We start from the raw sequence: 20,770 nt of genomic DNA on the forward strand, positions 1-20,770 counted from the left end.
TTCGGACAGTGATTATTGACTTACAGAAGTTTACAGTAACAGGTAACATAATCCGAGGAGCAAGGCTTCACAGAGGAATCCGGTCTTTCCACTTGATATACCAAGCGTTGGGGTCAGACCCATTTGAAAAACGGAGAGGCATTTCTTACAACGTCTTTTGCTGATACTGAAGTGCCCCTACGAAATAAGTTCTGTTTTCCGCACTGGCCTGTTGAGCTAGTGGTCACACAGTAAAGGTGAATTAAATTAATCTCGACAACTACTGCCCTTTTTAGACGGATTTTATGGCCCTGAAAAGGGCCGTTTTGCCGACGGATTCGGCAGCAGACGTGTGTAGGCAGTCTAACCGCCGAACCCGTAGAGAGTCCTCCCCTGCCTCTTCAAGGCGTATACCACGTCCATGGCCGTGACTGTCTTCCGCTTCGCGTGCTCGGTGTATGTTACAGCGTCACGGATTACGTTCTCCAGAAAGACCTTGAGAACACCTCTCGTCTCCTCGTAGATGAGGCCGGAGATACGCTTTACGCCTCCACGTCGGGCGAGACGACGAATGGCCGGCTTCGTGATGCCCTGAATATTATCTCGGAGAACCTTCCTGTGGCGCTTCGCTCCACCTTTGCCAAGACCCTTGCCTCCCTTGCCGCGTCCAGTCATGTTGCTCGTGTGACGAAGGTTAAAAGTGATCTCGACGGCGGGTCATTTTTTGGTTTATATACTAAAACCCGCGGACCAATCACATTACGGAAGGGGCGTGGCTTCTCAACGGGCGAAGACATAAATACCCCTCTTGGGGGCAGCGGGCGCGACTGTATTGCGTCAACTTGGGTTGCGAGGACGAAGGAGTAAGCGATGGCACGTACGAAGCAAACTGCGCGTAAGTCCACGGGAGGCAAGGCTCCACGAAAGCAGCTGGCAACGAAGGCCGCTAGGAAGAGCGCACCGGCTACTGGAGGCGTGAAGAAACCCCATCGATACCGACCTGGTACAGTTGCTCTTCGCGAGATCCGTCGTTACCAGAAGAGCACCGAGCTCCTCATCCGCAAGCTGCCTTTCCAGCGCTTGGTGCGTGAAATCGCTCAGGATTTCAAAACCGACCTCCGTTTCCAGAGCTCAGCCGTAATGGCCTTGCAGGAGGCAAGCGAGGCATACCTCGTCGGTCTCTTCGAGGATACCAACCTTTGCGCCATCCACGCCAAGCGCGTGACCATTATGCCCAAGGATATTCAGCTGGCTAGGCGCATCCGCGGCGAGAGGGCTTGAATTAACAAAGGTACTCCTGCCCGCAAAAAGGCCCTTTTCAGGGCCACTAGTTATTTCTCGGAAGAGCCGGTTGTACCGTACTCCAGGTCTCGTTCCTACTACCCTCAGTTCAAGGTCACCTCAATAATATAAATGGTTTCTCCCTTTCCATTCCTCACCGTATCAGCATTTTCCCACAGCCTGTTTGACAAATATCGCAATGTATCCTATAGGTTAATAAACAATTTTTTAATAGAACGATGGATAACAAAGTTTCTTAGGAAAATTAAAAAAAAATTTCACAGTTCTATAATATTGCACATTATATATATTTACCAAATTAAGGGTTAACGCCGCCGGGACGAGTGATCCTCCGTCCGACCGATCACAAGCGCCAAGGCTCAAAGTGGTCCAGAAAGCAAATCTAGCTGGACTAAAAATGTGACATATTTCCATGAAACTTCGCACTATAGTCACTACTGTATAAGAGGAGAAACTACCCCTTTATAGACGATGCGTTTTGACAAAAATTAGTGACTTGTCTCATATATAATATATTGTTTTAATGAAACTTTACACAGTACTTACATGTAGCTCGTTTATACTATATTGGATACAAAATGTGATTATGATTGTATAAGAGTAGCTACTTGTCTCCTATCTAACATTTTTTACTTTCACGAAACTATAACTGTGACTCATTATTTTCGATAGTACAGACGTGGTCTGCTTAGGAAAGGACAAGCGGAAGACTGTGACCTTTGTGACCTCGGGTGGGTATTACGATAACATTTATAACCGTCACCCTGATAAGCATCCGAGCAGCTTATTTCACAAAAGGAGTTTGAATACAAACAATTCCTTCAATCTACTACGATTATTACAATAACTGATTTCATTAATCTCCTCTCTTCTTTAGCAAAATATAAATTACCTTCAATTGGTCGATTCAGCAAACTTGTTCATAAAACTTATCGCTATTGCGTCACGTTTCGCAATTTTTCTAAAGTAAAAACAAAAACACGAACAAACGCCTACTCCTTTAACCTCATCGCTCTCTTATCTCTAGAATCCCGGGGGGTAGAGAACCTGAATTCTCTGTGGTGTGAAACAAAGCAACCCGCAGGAGCAATGACACGTTCAATTGTCCTAATAATAGAAAAAAAATTACACGTCATTTAGTGTATTCAGAACATTTTTACAGGACCGTGTAGGATATTCACTCTCCTGTCGAATAGTTTCGGCGGCTGGTAGGCGATACGCATTAATTAAAATAATACTTGCGTACCTTGTTCAGGACAGTGACTGTGCTACTTTCTTTCTTTCTTTCTTTCTTTCTTTCTTTCTTTCTTTCTTTCTTTCTTTCTTTCCTTTATTTGTAGCTTATTGATGACACCAGATGCCATAACGGAAATGCCGTGATGGTATGTTTGTTTAATATTCAAAATCAAGTGACAGACGCTATTTGACTTTGCGGTGGAGGGGATAGGGACCTGATCTCGGATGTTCCGAGAGATGCCGGCGCACAGTTGTCCAGAACGCAAAACTATGTAAGAAAATCAACTTCATCATAACCGAAGTTTAAGTAATATCTAGGCTTAAACAAAAGCTAGGCATTGTGCACAACAACATACAAAACATCAATATCAGTAAGAGGTGGGACAAAACATGAGTTTTTTTTTTTTTTTTTTTTTTTTTTTTTTTTTTTTTTTTTTTTTTTTTTTAAGTCACGCTCTTCAGTTGATTTTTGTTCGTGGGGTCAGTGGCTGTTTTATATTGTTAAACCTTCCCTTATGGAGGTCATAGGACAAGATGTGTACTTTCATTTAATACGCGAAAAGCAATCTATAATACGTTAGCATTCATTTAATTGGCACGTTTACTGAGATTTGTGCAACTAGTTTTTTTTTTTTTTTTTTTTTTTTACGACATATTTAACAGGCTGTGCATTACAAGTAAACCTGAGTTAACTTTCAATTCTTCTACCCACACATTAATCAAATATTAAACTCTATACGGCTTAAAATTTAGCTGCTACATCCTGCAAACTTAGATGTTATATTCATCTCTTGGTGGCGCTTTACGAATTCGACAGCAGCCACTTTTCAGAGTCTGGATGAAGGAGCTTAATTTCTCCAAGAAAAATTCAACACTTCTTGAACATATAATGAACAACTAAATTATGGAGTATATCCATGAATCTAGCATTTTGTTACCAACTGCGAAAAATATGGCAGGCTAGTCATCTTTTAGGAGCATAATTTCTATTAAAACATTAAAAATTATCAGAAACACTAATTTTTCCCTAATTCCCTAATTACACGAGCATAATTCGTTTTTGCATAGATGCGTATAAAATTTCATGGAAATATGTTACATAGGGGAGAAATTATTAACTCTGTATAAATGTAGCCTCTAAACACAAGAAGTAGATTCCCATATAAAAACCATTATCTGAATTTATGCTACCTGTAACTATACTGTGTGAAATATAATGTAAATATTTCAGTTAAGATAGAAATTATTAATTTAGTCTATAAAGCACTTCCGATACAACTCTTCACACAATAATAATAATAATAATAATAATAATAATAATAATAATAATAATTATAGTAATAGTAATAATAATAATAAGAAGAAGAAGAAGAAGAAGAAGAAGAAGAAGAATACACACTCGCCCGAATACAGAAATGTGAAGGGTCAGCAGGACAGAGTATTTGAGAATCATATCATATCATATCATAATATATATTCCTTACATTCATGTTAACAACCCTTAAATGTGCAAAACTTCATATCTCACACTAGTTTATTAAAAAAGGTCGGACTGTAAAGAAAACAACTATCGCAATTTTCATATTTTAAGATTCCCTGCAGTTTATACAATTTCATTTATACCACTTAGGATGTATTCATTAAGGATATGCTAATTTTTAATGAAACACACACACACACACACACACACACACATCTATTATACTAAACATAAACCCACAAGAGAAAACAATACTTGTATTAACTGTAAACATTTTTCTTCCTTTCTTTATTTTTAGCAGAATCCTCCATTTCACCCTTTATCTCACTAGATGCGCTTCCCGCAGACATTCTTCATTATATGTTTCACACACCACTTCGTAACACTTGCAGCGGTTGACTTTTGTTTTCTTGTCTTTTTCTCTAGGGTATATTGTACATAGTGCTCGGTATCGGTGCTCGTTCACGTGATATTTTACCTTTGTTTTTCTTGCTAACTCCTGCCAATTTTTCTGATATTTCCCGTAGTTGATTGGTCAAGTACTGCGGATTGATTCCCGGTTATAACAAACACACCTACACTACATTCCAATGATTTCTGACTCGTTACTGCACATTTTAGAAACACTGTACGGAAGCACACGCAGTCTCTCGTAAATCAACAGGTTACAACAGAGACTTACACTTGCAAACGCGTGGGGATTTCAGAAAATTTCTTACTATTTCAGTACCTTTAACTGTACAACAGATTTTGTTTTCTCGAAAAAGAAAGGTCAACGTTACTATTGACAAAAGACAGAAACGTACGATTACAATACCTTTATTTTAAACAATCTTAGAGGTGGTCTGGGAATTCCTAAACTCACCACGCGACTACTTAACCCTAGACAGGTAATCATCACTGTACTCATGTTAAAGGTAAGCATTCGTAATTTTTACTACTCACATTTTAATTAACTGAAATCAACTCAATATCACACATTTAACAACTTTTACACTTTTCGTAGCCATTAGTGTTCATTTAATTTTAAGTTTGTCATAAAGTCTTTACGTTCATGTTATTGTCCTATTTACAATTAGTGCAAACAACAGCGCGATGTTCTCTGCAGAACCCCTTTTTGCAAAGTCCACAAAATGTTGTCATCATTCTCCTCTTCTTTGCAGGACATTTATAGCAAACAGTACGTTCACCATCTGGCTGCATTACCTGGCATTGTTGTTGCACAGCAATGTTCAGATGTTCTTCAATTGTTGCCCGCAGAGATCGGTGTAAAGTAGGACGTGCAAAGCGGTGCTGCATCCACGGTTTTGTCAGCTCTTCACACAATTGGAAAATGAATTGTTTTCTTGATATTGTTTTCTGAGTTCTTCTAACTATAAATTATCCATGAATTTATACTTGCAATATTTAGCATGTTGTAAAATATTGCTAGTGGCCAGCGCCTCGTCTTTCTATTGCAGGAAAGATTGTGGCACATTTGACATAGTGTATCTACACCACCTTTAGTCCCATTGTAAATAATAATAATAATAATAATAATAATAATAATAAAGGCTTTACATATAACGTGTTGCTTACTGTTGTCATTGCAGTCCACGTCGGTGGGGGTGGGGGGGTTTCTTTCTCCTCCTCCTTCCTCTAAAAAGAGCAGTTACCAGGGTCTAAGGAAGTGAATGCCCTTTTCTTTCTGGGCTCATCCCTACATTTGTCTTAGCTCCTTAGGGAAAACCACGGAAAACCCTCAGGCTTGCGAATAGACTGAATGAATGAGAGGAGAAACTTTAAAGGTACGTGAAAACACGTCCATGCAAGGGAGTTGGGACTGTGAAAAATTGAATATGTGAAATCCAAGACTGTATTTGCCAGGCGAGCAAAGATGAAGAAGAAGAAAGGCTTACGTATGACGTGTGGCTTACTGTTGTCATTGCAGTCCGCGTCGGCCAGCGGTGGGAGGGGGGGGGGGTCAATATACCTGCACATATCAGTTCAAATTATAAAAACCTCTTAATGCTACTGCGGTACTATTCCATTGCCGAACACAATATGAAGAAATTAGCAGATCCCTGAACTGAACTCTTATTACTCTGAAATTACCGCGCAGTACAATTATAGCTATGACGCATTGCAAGCGTTAGTCACCATATCGATTTGCTAAGCAAATTTAATCCCTTTAGAGCATGTCCCCCCCCCCTCCTCCTCCATATCAGCCAACAACATACTGGATGAAGAAGACTCCTGCAAAAGGGACGAATTAAGATTTAATTTTATTTTAATGATAGACTAACATTGCAAAGTTCCAAAATAATTTTTTGCATTCCTTCATTACACTAGTCGTACAAAATTGCGGTCGTATCTCGTACTATCTATACTAATAATAAATCTGTAGCCGAAATTTTTCTGGTAAGTTTCGATTTTCCAAAAGTAATTGGTCCTAACATATATAATTAACCACCCTGAAACCGAAAATCGCATTTTTGAAATTTTTGTTTGTATGTCTGTCTGTATGTTTGTTACCTTTTCACGCGATAATGGCTGAACCGATTTATATGAAAACTGGAATATAAATTAAGTTTGTTGTAACTTAGATTTTAGGCTATATGGCATTCGAAATACATTATTTAAAAGGGGAGTTATAAGGGGGCCTGAATTAAATAAATCGAAATATCTCGCTTATTATTGATATTTGAGAAAAAATGTTACATAACAGATGTTCCTTTAAAAATGATTTCCGTTAAGTTTTATTTTTTTACAACATTTTGATAGGACTGATATTTAATGAGATAAATGAGTTTTAAAATTAAAATAACGCTATCTAAGACGGTGCAATGAATTAAGAACAAATGACTTCGTCTATAAGGGGCCTTGGACAACAACAATCGAAACAGGGGCCTTGGACATCAACAAACAATCGAAAGCTATTAAACATAGCCTACAGGGAATGTTTCTGTGTTTGTATGAAGTAATATCACAAGCTCGTAAATTAACTGATTTGTATAATTAGTTATTATTTCACCATTGGAAACTGTAGTTTCTCTAGATGGACATAATGCTATAATGTTATTACAGTAACGTCTGAGTAAATCGAGGACAGGTAAGATTAAAATAGCTTCTTATGCACAGAAAATTTGATAGGCTATTTTGTACATTCGTTTTCTGTATTTCTTAAAATAATATTTATGTACACGCATTTTAATCTCAGAGAATTAACGAACAACGAGAGTGTATTGATTTAGTATGCAGTAATAGTACTTTAGCTTGGCAATCCATTATTTTAATAATTCATATTTTAACTATGCTCAATTGAATCGTGTTAAAATACATAAAATATATATGCAATAAATGCAGTGCTAAAAAAAAATTGGGTAATATGCGAAGCAGATTATCTTGCGCTGTTGTAAAAGTTGTTCCCTGGATCAGACGTCCTATTTTAATTATGTAATTACTTTATATTTATTTCTAACAGGTGGAGCGGAGCGAACGGGTACGGCTAGCTAACAATAAGTGAGAACTTACAATACAACAACAACAACAACAACAGCTGATAATCTGAAAGGGAACATAGTAATTTGGGGTGAATTAAAATGCAGCTTCCATTCGTTTAAAATTTCTTTAAATTTTAACTAAATATTAATGTAGATATTACCTCTAAAGGTAAATGGGGGCATGTTTCACAACGCTAACAAATTACAAATTAACAATATACAATTAACAACGGAAATATTACATATGCTTGTTAACTGTGTTTCACAATGCAATCTTATTCACTTGTATGTTTTAACGAACTTTACAAAATCGGCGAAACAAACTTACAAATACGCATAATTGGTTGAACAAAATCGCCAACGACAGTTTACAAAAATCACTAAGGATCAGAGGTAAAGTAGCTGTAATTTTAGAACTATCGATGGACATGTTTATATTTTTTTATATATATTTTATTTAGATTTTGCTACATCGGCGACAACGGAGTTTCGCGGCATGCAATTGGTCGAGCATACCAATGCATTAATTAGCCTACGACTTAACTGACGAAAGTTAGCGCGAAATTCATTCAAATAATTGATAAATAATGGATTTGACCCACGTAGTTATATGCAGTTGATAGAGCAGCTAACATGTCCATCCATTAAAATCAACTTCGCTCTCTGCTGGTCCATCAGTATATTTTATTGTTTCATCCATAACCTCGCCAACATTAGGGAACCCAGCAGGAGGAGCATAAAAATCCTTTGCCCGAGTAAGCACATTCGGTGATCAATAACCCGCCTCGAGTTTTTTCAATCTTGTAACAACATCAACTACCATGTGTGAACTTTTGCACACTGTAATCTTATAAATTCCGTTCTTATCTGCTAACGCAGGGAACTGAGAGCTACTATGCAACCAATGCAGTTCTCGCTTTGAGGTTAGGGCACCACTTTTCCCTTTCAGATGTTGCATGTGATGTCCCATATCTTGTAGGAGAGATTACAGCGAAATGGGATTCGGAACGACTTCAGAATACTGCGTAAGTAATGCCGACATTGCATTATTAAGTGATTGGTTTTCGGTGCAAAGTTTTTCTTCTTTAAGTGCGAGTATTTATTAAATACGTTCCTCGTATATAAGAACTAACGCGGTATTCTGAAGTATAGCGCGGGATTCATTCGAAACCTTTCATTAATATTCGTACAATGATACGAACGTGGCCGGAAAATTCTACGTTAGGCCTAAATGCAAAATCTTCGTCTGAGTCGCTAGAACTACTCAATAACATCACAACTGCTTCAGTGTAATTCTTAATGGTACCCTGTTACTATAAAATTGATTTTATACATATGTGTTTATTTTTTTCATTCACAATTAGAAGCTATTTCAACAGGGCTACTGTAGAAAATGTGCTAACTTCACTAGTAAAGTTTAGTTTACACGTTTGTAAAATTACTCCTTCGTTGTGAAACAAACATATCACTTGTAAAGAGCGCAAAATTTCATTCGTAAAGATTTGATTTCCTTTGTACAGTCCACCTTTACAAACAAAGATTGTGAAACAGAAGTTTACAAACAGAGTTCACAATTTCCAAAGATTGTAAACTTTGTGAAACACCCCACTGGTGAATCAGCACGCCGAGCTCGATCGAAATACAACCAGTTACTATTATTTCCCTATCGTTTTTTGACATTTGATTCCGCGTCCTACCCCTTTCATTCGTTACTAACCAACAACGCCAATAGCAGAAGGTAACGCAAAAACAGTCACCGGTTCCCCGATGCATGGCTTTCTCTCTCAATGTCAACTGAGAGTTAAAAATATTCATTATAATATGCACTTTCCACTCACTCCTCAGAATGTCTTCTTTATTTTTATTTATTTATTTATTTATTTATTTTTAAAGATATGTGAGCTACGTACTGTATGTCTGATGTTTTGCCATCGTACATTCAAATATTTATATTCACTGTACAGTACAGCGAACTGTTTATACTTACTGTACATGCTATAACTACTTCTCCCAACTCCGCTATTGCTATATTTCCTAAACTAAACGCTGATATTGAAATAACGCCTGGTCTGATAATGCAGTCTGTTTAAATTTCTACCGACCAAGTTCTGCCCTTCATCATGGGAAAACAACGAGCTTCTTTAAAGGATACAACTACTAGGACAGAGATATTTTCATTATGGAATTTGTACTACCCACTGAAATGTAGTAACTAATGGGATTTTAATTAGCCATATATGTACAGTATATTACATTCTTTACCTAAAATGTCTCTAACTTCTAGGGAGAGCGCGAGGTACGTTCACAATCCCCTGAATACATATTCCCTTCTTCGAGAAAACGCAGAGAAGTGAACCGTCTCATATGAATATGCTACCAGTCATAAGTTTCAATACGGAGCTGCAAGTACTTAAGAATTATCAATTACTCTACAATTATGCAGCGGCGTCATCATCCAAGCTATAGCTGGAATAGGGAAGGGAACATAATATCCCATAAGTCTTATTAGAACACGCTGGAAATAGTGACGTAAAAAAAAAAATCGCCAACGGCACGTGGTGTTCCCAAGCGGTCACCCATCCAAGTACTGACCACGCCCAATGTTGCTTGACTTCGGTGATCGGACGAGAACCGGTATTTTCAACATGGTATGGCCGTTGCCGATGAAACTGCGTAATCTGTAGGCACTTGAGGACGATGGGATTGGGGTGCACTCGATAAAACCTGCACTCGCTCACACACACACGTAAACTGCCTGCTTAGACTCTGTACCTAAATTACCAAGCTCGTTGGATGTCATTGGGATAGATGATAAATCTATCTATCAACGGCAGTTTGGTTACGTTTCAACGTCACACACTGCTGGATTGACACGGGATTAATAAAACAGCTAGTCGGCATTCTAAGTTAAGCCACAGGTGGATTGTTGTTCAACAGCGGAGCCTCCTTTCAACCACATGGTTGTGGAACTGTAGTCGGATTTTCGACATCATTTTCATGCCATACTACGGAACTTCACACAAACTTCAATTCACTTCTTGCACCGGCGGCTACTACGAATGGACTGAAGCTCGCTACTGACTAGGGGGGGGGGGACATTTGTCTCTTGATGGATTACGTGACAGATATATAAAGTATCAGTCGTATGTTATGAACCCGAGTTTCAATAAAGATAGATTACCCGTATGTCCACAGATTCTCAGTAGTGGCCTGCGGAAGGATTATGACCGCGGTCGACAAGTTACCTTCTAAGTTGTTTTCCCTCAACAATTAATGCTGCCAAGTGAGTAGGAATGACACCGCGCTCTCATATAAGTCGTACGAAACTATTAAGGAAACGAATTTGCCTCGTGGATCCAAGTCTCCCATGGACTGCCTATAATGTATTATCTATCCTAGAAGTGTTATCGGGGTGATTATTTAAATTTTCACTCGGTGGGAAACGCTGTTGTTCTTCATTCATCTACTCTGTTATGAATAACTTGTGGCCCTTAAAAGGGCCGGTTGCTGATTCCCTAGCAAGCACTCCCGCTTACTTGGAACTAGTGTATTTTGTGACGGCCTTGGTCCCTTCACTGACGGCGTGCTTGGCCAGCTCACCGGGTAGCAGGAGACGGACGGCTGTCTGGATCTCCCGACTGGTGATGGTCGACCGCTTGTTGTAATGCGCGAGCCGCGAAGCTTCCGCGGCGATGCGCTCGAAGATGTCGTTAACGAAGCTGTTCATGATGCTCATAGCCTTTGAACTGATTCCCGTGTCTGGGTGAACTTGTTTCAGAACCTTGTAGATGTAAATGGCGTAGCTCTCCTTCCTCTTGCGCTTCTTCTTCTTATCGCCCTTCGAAATATTCTTCTGGGCCTTGCCGGCCTTCTTGGCAGCCTTTCCGGAAGCTTTGGGGGGCATGGTGCTCGTCTGATGATGAGCCCGGAGGGAGAAAAATATTTAAGTCGCAGGGACAATGCCGTACTGCCTTCCCAGTGCGAGCCAATAGAAACAGCGCAAACGTTTGTGACTTTACGATTGGTCCGCTGTCGATTATTGACGTTGGCGTAAAAGTGAAGGTTACCGTCGGGCCCTGCATGATGATGATGATGGTCGATGAGATCGGCAGATCATCGTTCGTCAGAGTTGCATCGCAAGTGGCCGCGCTCCGCATCGTACTGTGCATCGGGTGCGGACCGTACGGGAACACGCCCGAGGCGAAAAGTGAAGGCCACCGTTTTGCTTATAATACCGGGCGCGGACCGTACGAGAACACGCCTGAGGCGTATTTGTATACTTCAGAGAGAAACCCTTTCGTTGCGTGTTTTCTTTCCAGTGAGAACCGAAACAGTGGGTAGGTCTATTCAGTGTTCGTGTGTGTGTACTCTTCCGTAAAGATGTAGCTACGAAGGAACCTCTACAGTGTGGCCACTGAGTAGTGATCAATAGTGCGAGAGAACCCGTACGCAAGTGACTAAACCCTCAAGACTGTGTGTTTTTGTGCCATTGCCTCGAGTGAACTCTCCAATTGTCAACATCTCTAGTGTGGTGCTAGTGTACGGACCACTAGTTAATCGATCCAGATATACAGTTCTCTCCGCTTAACGATAGGACGTTACTGCGGAAATTTCCATCTAGTTGTAGCGCACCTTTTCTACAAATATTGTTCCAGTTAGAGAGAAGCCAACACAGTGTAGCATACCGAGTGACTGACAATTTGGGCGTGTATTAAATCTTATATCACGTCAAGTGTATTCGAGTGCAAAACATTTACTATGCTTGCAGACATGTTTCACTCACTCTGCTAGTGAAAACTAAACAGTGCTCTGTGTGCTCATAGTACAAAACAATCTAACGTGCAGTGAGTGAACCAACTAAATAGTGTCAACGAAACTTTACACTCCAAATATTCTCCTTTGTCTTTTCATTTCTGGACTTAGTTTAACCTTTCCTATCTCTTTCTCCAATATATACCTCAAATGCCGCAGTGTCAATTACAGTGTTTAGTGCTACGTATTACATCTTCAACCAAATAGTGCATCATAACTCCAACACAAATCAAAAGGAGGAGCCACCATGAATAACAACAACCCTGAAAGCAGAGCAACACAACCAGCATACAAAGGTAAGGGCAGTCACAACACCTCAAAAAACCGCTCTCACTCCGCTGAGGATTTGTCAGTAAATACTCCATCCTCTGACAATCCTTTTCCCGGTCTAATACACCAGCAGTCACCGCCTGACGCTTTCACAGAATCAGAGGCGAACACAACCCTTATAATATATAATTATAGTGCCTCAGAACTCAAAAAAGTTCTAAACCAAATTCGTGTCCATGTTCGCTGGTACAAACACCATGAACACCTGCTTATTATAAATTTCCATACCCGAGCTCACCTCTCAAAATTTACACAGTACATTCCACCCTCAATTCTTGGGCCTAGTGATAAAACTCAGTACATGATTCCGGAGCAAGCGAAATTGCAAGCTCCTTGGCTCTCACAACCCGCTCAAAGACAATACAAACCAAATGCAGCTACCAAAGAAATATCTGCCCCTACCGCAAAAACTCCACTCAAAACAAATAACAGAGAACTACGATACAGACTAGAAAATCTGATATCGTCTCTGCCACTTCCCTCTCAAAGCACCACAGTACACCAAGACCTACAATCCCCCGTGTCACCAATCCAAACGAATCCTAATTTTGCCCCCAATCAAATCACGCCACAACCTTCCACATCAAATGCAAATAATAATACCACACCTGGCAAAGACATTCGAATATCACAAACGCAACCACCGCCTGCCGCAACTCAAATTGACTCACGCGTAGCTATGCGTATCAATAACCAAGATCTACACAAAAACAACCCCACCATCATATATCAAAATTGCCTAAAAATTCAAATCACACCACCTCGACAAACCTGGTCGCAAAAATTCAGTTCAACAACTCTTATTTTCGAAAACCAAGAGCACTTAGATAAATTCATCTCCTCCTACCCACCCAACACTTTCGGACCCAACGCAGAATATGCAATTAAAATTAACAGACAGAACAGAAATACGGAGAGTGCTCAATTTTACACCAAAGAAACCAATCTAGTTGCTACTGGAATCTCCCCGGAAATAGATACAGAAACAGTATCAGCTGCTATGACAAACATCAACTTAGAACACACTAGGATCACAAGAATAAGAAATAGCTACGGACCAACGCCACTTGTTCGCATTTTCACAAAAAACCCGAACACCATATCGACACTTCTCAGCGATGGCCTCCGACTGTGGGGCAGAACATATCATTGTGAACCGCCCAAACTAGGAAAACGCCATATTCCATGCAGGAACTGTCATCAGTATCTGCATGAAAAGAAAAACTGCACAAACCCCGCAGTTTGTTTTCACTGTGGGAACATTGGCACTTCCTGTGCACATAAAGATCGACCACATCATTGCGCCACCTGTAATAGAGACGGACATTATACAGGACAGATGCACTGTCCACTATATCCACGCGAAATCCAACTCCCCGATGAACCTACCTACAGACCATTCATTAGGAAACAAAATATTGATTCGCCACTTAAACCCAGCCAAATGACACCCCCAAACCAGCCCCCGTCTCTTAACACAATAAATTTCCCATCCCTCAACTCCGTCGACAGCGACATATCCAACATACCAAACGAAACCACCAACAGCCCCAAACCCCACACATTTGCGCAGATCTTGGCAACACCACAAAAAACCGACAGAAATGATCTCCCCACCCCCCAACAAATCGCCAACTTTATAGATGAACGTATCGCCATCCACATAACCCGCATTGAAAAATACATTGACGAAAAAATCAATCAAGCCATTAATAATTTAACACAATTTATCACAGCCACAACAATAAACACAACCCCACCCTCACGACTCGAAAATACCACAGCCACTATAAATGCCACAGCCAAAAAGACCATAAATAGGAAAGTCAGCGTTGCACCTTATGGAAACAATATAGATGTAATAATCACGCCCATAGTCCAGAAAGTCCAAACTATGATAGGTGGCGCAATAGAACGAGCCCTGGCGGATTACCAATCCCTACCCTGCCCCTCAGGAAATTCACGGCACCTAGACACCACAAACAGCCTCTCACCAACAACCTAATACCACTATAATGGCGTCCATCCTACTTCGACATGACATCACGATAATTCATTGCAATATTAGACACCTGTATAACAACAGAACGGAACTCACTCACCTCATCCAAGAGCAAAAACCTGAAATTATATGTTTAAATGAAACCCACCTTCGAGACAAAGACCGCTTTACTATGAGAGACTTCACTATATATCGACGCGACAGACCTACGATAGGAGGAGGAGTTATGATTATGACTAACAAAAACTTGACAACAACTCAAATTCCCCTACCCCTCCACCTCGACGACCAAGAATGTGTAATAATTCAAATCCACATAGGTAATTCTCGCATGCATGTGGCTTCTTTCTACTCTCCGCCAGCCAATCCACTCCCATCCACACTCCTGCGTTACCTTCACACCCTTCCAAATGTCATAATCACCACAGATATCAACGCCCACCACCCCTTCCTCCATGATAACAATCGGAACACCAAAGGCAACCACCTAGTGACGCTCTTACCCAGTCTCAACCTAGTACAAGTTCCACTCCCTGCCCCCACACGCCTACCAACTCCTACTCAACAATTTACAACTCCTGATAAAATATTCATCTCTCCCAGATTACATAACCGACTCATCAATACTTTAGTCCTTCCCCCTCTAAATTCAGACCACGCACCCATACTAATAAAACTTGCCTGCCCCTTTTACCGCTCTCAACCCGTGAACGAAGCTATATACATGCGAGATTATCGTAACGCTGATTGGCAGAAATTCAAAGATTACATATCTAAATCACTCCCTCATTTTCCAATCACGAAACACGAAGACTTAGACACCGCAGAGACTTTGTTTGTACAGGTGCTTAATGAAGCTATTCAAGACTCAATACCACAAAAACGATATACCACTGACCGTCGCCGTGCATTACCTCCAGACATCTTAAAAATCATAAAGACAAAAAGAGCAGCACACAGACTCTACATGCGCACCCATGAAGATGAAGACAGACGCCTCTACCGCTCACTGCAAGAAGATGTCAAAGACGCTATACAGAGATACGAGACGCGACGATGGGACAAATTCATTCAGAAAGTCGACAAAGACAGACTAAACGCTCCCAAGCGATTTTGGGAAACCATAAAGCGTATTAGGGGCAAGTACCAATATACTTCCCACCCATTACGCTACAGACAACAAACGATTATTGACACACCAGGCAAACTGGAAGTCTTCCGGCAGTTTCTATCCAACACGCACACAATACCTATACATCCAGACTTCGACCAAGATCATTACCATTTCATCACAGATCATATCACTAACCATCCTATCCTCTATAATCCACTCCCAGCACCAGCACCACGATCAACCGACGACCCCATCATTGATGACATCACCATACTAGACATCTCACTTGCCCTTCAAACATGCAAGAACTCAGCACCAGGACCTGATGGTATCACATACCAAACACTTAAACAACTCCCGCCGACAGCCCTTAATTTTCTTGCTGGGCTTTTCACCCTCTCTTTGAAACTTGGACACGCTCCAACACGCTGGAGACATTCACACATAATTCTATTTCCAAAACCTGGTAAAGACGCCTCAGACCCCGCCAACTACCGACCCATAAGCCTCACCCCGACTATTGCCAAGTTAATGGAGAAAGTACTCGTTTCACGCTTGCAGGTTTACCTGCGCGACCGAAATATGATTCCCGATTCTCAGGCGGGCTTCAGACCGGGAGTCCAGCCGACTGATCAGCTGATACGGGTACTTACCCCCATTGAGGAGGCCTACTCTAAACGACATTACTCAATCATGGTAGCGCTCGACGCCAGACGAGCTTTTGACACAGTATGGCTGGACGCCTTGCGATATAAACTAACAAACATGGAATTTCCGCACGAAATAACACGCTGGATCTCCAGCTTCCTGAAAAACCGATCTGGCCAGGTGCGTCTTGGCAGACAAGATCTGTCCCGCACCTTCCAAATCGAAGCAGGAGTTCCCCAGGGCAGCGTGATTTCCCCCCTGCTCTATAACATATATGTATCTGACATCCCCCAACCCAACAACAATCAAGTGGGCCTGGCACAGTTTGCTGACGATGTGGCATTCTGGGTCACCCATCCCCGCTTACGATCCGCCAGGGTACTAATAGACAACGCCCTGAGACAGTACACTGAGTGGGCCAACACCTGGAGAATTACCATCAACACCGAAAAAACCCAAACCTGTGTCTTCCGCCCTTCTTTAAAATCACGAATCACAAACAGACAACACATTACCATCGGACAAGCATTAATACCACTCCAACACAAAGTAACATATCTAGGCATTCCACTCACATCAAAACTCTCTTGGACCACAATAGCGCAAACAATATGGGACAAATACAACAAAGCCACTAAAGCAGTAAGCTACCTAAGCGGCATTAGAAGACAAGGCTGCCACGCCAACACATTACTACACCTATATAAAGCACTGGTTCGATCCCAGTGCACCTACTCCTCCTATTTTCTACTGCAATCTTCACCCTCAACACAAAAGAAATTTGAGTCCCGTGAAAGGAAATTATTGCGCCAGATATTTCGACTACCCAAACATACCAGAAACGACACAGTATACATCCACACTAAAACGAAACCACTCTCCACACACCTAATCCGAACAGTCACTAAATACACACACTTCGCACTACGTCGCTCATACACACAACATATGTTTAACAATCCTCCACACACCAATAAGAACACAACCATTGAAAAACTCCTACAAGCCTATCAAGATCACTTCAATCCACAAAATAACTATTAAACTCTCCCCCCCCCTCTCTCCCTCTCTACAACACCCCTCGTCTCCCGGAATCGGCAAATTCGCGGCCTGTTTCCCATAAATACTCCACAAGAATGCCATCGTTGAGGAATACACATATATGTCATGGACCAGAACCCGACACATACAATTAATAATCCACCTTCATCTACAACGAGAGGAAATCGAAATCAAACACCCCACCCACAACATAACGTACCAGCGAACATCACTCCGACTGCTGGATAGCTGAAGTCAAAATGCCAACGCCCAAACACAAGGATAACAACAATATAAACAAATTGTGACTGCCCTCACCACTGCTTAGTGATGCATGATAGCTACCGTTGAATAACTAAACAATAAATAAATACATTCAAAATTCACGCAAGCCCAGTAAATAATTTACATCACAAATAGTTCATGGTTACTCCTCAAATAACAACAAATCAGAACTTAAAATCTGCTTCTTAAATCTTCTTTCTTACTTTCTACCCACCTGTCTTCTTTCCACGTCTCAACCTCAATCTCATAAAAGCCCTAAATATCCAACATTCTAATAACACTGCACTCACAAGCACTCACGGTCGAAGAGGGCATTGTAATGTAAGACCCTAAAACGACCGCTGGCTCTGCCAGCAATCAACTCTGACACCGGGCCCTGCATCATTTTGGGCGAGGCGTCGTTCTTGTAGTTAAACAGCTGCAAGTAGGAGTAGCATCATGTCGGGTCGTGGAAAGGGAGGCAAGGTGAAGGGAAAGTCAAAGTCTCGATCCAGCCGTGCTGGGTTGCAGTTCCCGGTAGGCCGTATCCACCGTCTTTTGCGTAAGGGCAATTACGCAGAGCGAGTTGGTGCCGGTGCGCCAGTCTACCTGGCCGCGGTGATGGAGTACCTGGCGGCCGAAGTTCTCGAGTTGGCTGGCAACGCAGCTCGTGACAACAAGAAGACTAGGATCATTCCTCGTCACTTACAGCTCGCCATTCGCAACGACGAGGAGCTGAACAAACTCCTGTCCGGCGTCACCATCGCCCAGGGTGGTGTGTTGCCCAACATCCAGGCGGTTCTCCTCCCGAAGAAAACCGAGAAGAAGGCTTAAGCCCCTTCTCCGTAAAACGGCCCTTTTAAGGGCCCCACTAACCTCACAAAAGTCAGAAATAGCCAGTATTGTTAATCCTCTCTCACGGCTTCGTAATGTAATTTCATTACGCGTGTCAACTTTCTCTCTCTCTCTATACCGGTGGGCTGATTTAATATCATCATTCTGTAATTTTGTGCTCTGAACGATGTCGTTGTCCCAGGTTCGCACTGAAGTACTTGAAACCGTTGTACATTTACTAGGCTATTGTGTGATAACACATTATACTGATGCATATAGAAAGGTTTCATTATTATTATATAATTTAACACAATACGAATTAAATTAGATGATGATGCCAAGGTACATAGTTGGCTTCGAAATTTATGTAATATATTTCTATCATATTAGAGTAATGGAGATTATCGTGAAAATAATCACAAGTCCCCTTCTTTGGTGCCCATCGTGGTTTTAGACATATACGTTTGAATATACTAGTTTACTTTACTACATACTACGAATGAAACTAATTTTGAATAAGAAATCGATAACTGGTGAACAACTTACGGCGTTATAATAGAGTTCCTAATGCGTTTGTTTGTTGGTGCACATATTGGCCGCACGCGCAGGAACCCCAATACTGAGATGATGACATGACCTTCTCGTAGGAATCGAAGGCTTTGACAATTTGCGTTCGAATTTCCCCTCTCTCTGTCGTTTCGTTCGAACCGAAATGACGCAAGCTATACGTGGAAGTTGTCTGACAGGACGAAGTCCTGTGTTCTGACATGCGATGTGTACCTCTTCTCCCCAGTGTTTACCACACTGGATTCCTATGACCTAAAAGTTGGCATTGCAAAAACGTGGTGATGTGATGTTCAGTATGTGTCAATCCCCTCGGTTCCTTGTTACGGTCTGGTGAGCATTGCCTACCTGCGTTGTCATATTACCCACCAATTCTTCGGACAGTGATTATTGACTTACAGAAGTTTACAGTAACAGGTAACATAATCCGAGGAGCAAGGCTTCACAGAGGAATCCGGTCTTTCCACTTGATATACCAAGCGTTGGGGTCAGACCCATTTGAAAAACGGAGAGGCATTTCTTACAACGTCTTTTGCTGATACTGAAGTGCCCCTACGAAATAAGTTCTGTTTTCCGCACTGGCCTGTTGAGCTAGTGGTCACACAGTAAAGGTGAATTAAATTAATCTCGACAACTACTGCCCTTTTTAGACGGATTTTATGGCCCTGAAAAGGGCCGTTTTGCCGACGGATTCGGCAGCAGACGTGTGTAGGCAGTCTAACCGCCGAACCCGTAGAGAGTCCTCCCCTGCCTCTTCAAGGCGTATACCACGTCCATGGCCGTGACTGTCTTCCGCTTCGCGTGCTCGGTGTATGTTACAGCGTCACGGATTACGTTCTCCAGAAAGACCTTGAGAACACCTCTCGTCTCCTCGTAGATGAGGCCGGAGATACGCTTTACGCCTCCACGTCGGGCGAGACGACGAATGGCCGGCTTCGTGATGCCCTGAATATTATCTCGGAGAACCTTCCTGTGGCGCTTCGCTCCACCTTTGCCAAGACCCTTGCCTCCCTTGCCGCGTCCAGTCATGTTGCTCGTGTGACGAAGGTTAAAAGTGATCTCGACGGCTCAAGCTCAAGCTCAAAGTTGTTTGCCCAAAGGGCAACCTGTTTTAGGGTCTTACATATGCCCTCTTCAGGTTACGATGTTTTGTCTGTAGCGACAGTTGAGGCGTGGTCCCGGCTAGGCTTCGCTCGTTGGACTCTCTACGGGTCAGCGTCTTCTCCGCTCACACCAGGCTGCTGCGTTGGCCTTGGATGCTGTTATCTTGCAGATTTATGTGGCTGGATGAAGCTGTTGTCTGTGTTGGTTGTGGTTTACTTTTGTCGCGCGGCCCTATGAAGGGCCGCTGTTGGTTGCTTGTCTGTGGTTGGTCGTGTCACGTTTCAGTGGTGCTAGTGATAGTTGTAGTTTGTTACCCACAAAGTGGTGAGCAACTTGTCTGCGTAAGAGCCGTCTTGCTGTCTGGTTAGCTGTTGCTAAAGTCGTTCGTCTTGTCTTGGGTTGGGCGTCTGTCGTGAGGAGTGAAATTGTGAACATCACAATTTCATCTCGCAGTCTGTTGATCTGTTGGTCGATGTAGCTTTCTATTTTCTGCATTGCAGAATTTAGAGCTGCTGCTACGATTTGTTCGGTGTTAGTCTGTGTCGGTTCCGTTGTTGGTTCTGTCGTGTCGGTCGTTG

General features: G+C 41.9%; 1 non-coding gene across 1 annotated transcript; it reads right to left on the reverse strand.

The window, feature by feature from the left end:
• Nucleotides 1-10,022: 10,022 nt before the first annotated feature.
• LOC138706882 (5S ribosomal RNA) lies at nt 10,023-10,141 on the reverse strand. Its single transcript, XR_011334128.1, has one exon. It is a non-coding gene; the product is annotated as a 5S ribosomal RNA (ribosomal RNA).
• Between the last annotated feature and the right edge of the window lie 10,629 nt (nt 10,142-20,770).

The sequence above is a fragment of the Periplaneta americana genome, chromosome 9 (genome assembly GCF_040183065.1).
Source record: "Periplaneta americana isolate PAMFEO1 chromosome 9, P.americana_PAMFEO1_priV1, whole genome shotgun sequence".
Taxonomy (NCBI): Eukaryota; Metazoa; Arthropoda; class Insecta; order Blattodea; family Blattidae; genus Periplaneta; species Periplaneta americana.